General features: G+C 64.4%; 1 protein-coding gene across 1 annotated transcript in view; it reads left to right on the forward strand.

Moving 5' to 3' along the window:
* Positions 1-1408, forward strand: part of DEDD (death effector domain containing) — a 5890-nt gene that overhangs the window by 433 nt on the left and 4049 nt on the right. The window lies entirely within an intron of this gene.

A 1408-nucleotide genomic window follows, 5' to 3' on the forward strand; every position in this document is an offset into this window, starting at 1 on the left:
CTGCTGCCCTACGTCAGCCTCAAGCGCCGCCGGCCCGGTGAGTGCGTGTCGCGAGATATCGCGATATACGGGGTCGCTGTCGCGATATGTCGCGATATACGGGGGTATTGGGGGTCACATCATCACCCGCCACGAGCTGCTGCCCTACGTCAGCCTCAAGCAGAGGCAGCCCGGTGAGTGCCTGTCGCGAGATATCACGATATACGGGGTCATTGTCGTGATATATCGCGATATACGGGGGTATTGGGGTCACGTCATCACCCCCCACGAGCTGCTGCCCTACGTCAGCCTCAAGTGGAGGCGGCCCAGTGAGTGCTTGTCGCGAGATACCGCGATATGTGGGGTCGCTGTCGCGATATATGGGGTCGCTGTCGCGATATATCGTGATATATGGAGGTATTGGGGTCACTCCGTCCCCTGCCACGAGCCGCTGCCGCAGCCCCAGAGGGGCAGGTGGGTCAGGAGGGGCTGTCGTGATAGCGGCCCCATGTCACGATAGCCCGTCCCCTGTCGCGGTAGCCCGTCCATGTCGCGATAGCCTGTCCCCTGTTGCAATAGTGGCCCTGCGTCGCAATAGCAGCCCCGTGTCGCGATAGCCCGTCCCCCGTCGCGATAGCCGGCCCTGTGTCGCGATAGCCCATCCCATGTCGCAATAGCGGCCCTGTGTCGCGATAGCCCATCCCGTGTCGCGATAGCGGCCCCATGTTGTGATAGCGGCCCCATGTCGCGATAGCCCATCCCGTGTTGCGATAGCCCGTCCCGTGCCCCTCAGAGACCCCTGAGCGGGATCGGGGTTGGGGTCGGGGTCACTTTGGGGTTGGGGTCGCTTTGGGGTCAGGATCGGGGTCACTTTGGGGTCAGGGTCACTTTGGGGTCGGGGTCACTTTGGGGTCGGGGTCGCTTTGGGGTCAGGATCGGGGTCACTTTGGGGTCGGGGTCACTTTGGGGTTGGGGTCACTTTGGGGTCGGGGTCTCTTTGGGGTCGGGGTCTCTTTGGGGTCGGGGTCCCTTTGGGGTCGGGGTCACTTTGGGGTCAGGGTCACTTTGGGGTCGGGGTCACTTTGGGGTCAGGGTCGGGGTCACTTTGGGATCCGGGGTCACTTTGGGGTCGGGGTCACTTTGGGGTCGGGGTTCGTGTGCCCCCCCCCCCAGTGGCGCTGTCGGGACGATCCCGGTTGGCTCCCGGTGCCTCCCCGGCTTCGGGGTCCTGTGGGGTGCCCGCGGTGCCATTCCCGGTGCCCTTCCCGGTGCCATTCCCGTTCCCATTCCCGGTGCCCTTCCCGGTGCCCTTCCCGGTGCCCGTTCCCATTCCCGTTCCCATTCCCGTTCCCATTCCCGGTGCCATTCCTGGTGCCATTCCTGTTCCCATTCCCGTTCCCATTCCCGTTCCCATTCCCGGTGCCCGTTC

Source organism: Corvus kubaryi, unplaced genomic scaffold (genome assembly GCF_017639235.1).
Source record: "Corvus kubaryi isolate FWS band 111438036 unplaced genomic scaffold, C.kubaryi_AGA036_p1.0 36234, whole genome shotgun sequence".
NCBI classification, from domain to species: domain Eukaryota; kingdom Metazoa; phylum Chordata; class Aves; order Passeriformes; family Corvidae; genus Corvus; species Corvus kubaryi.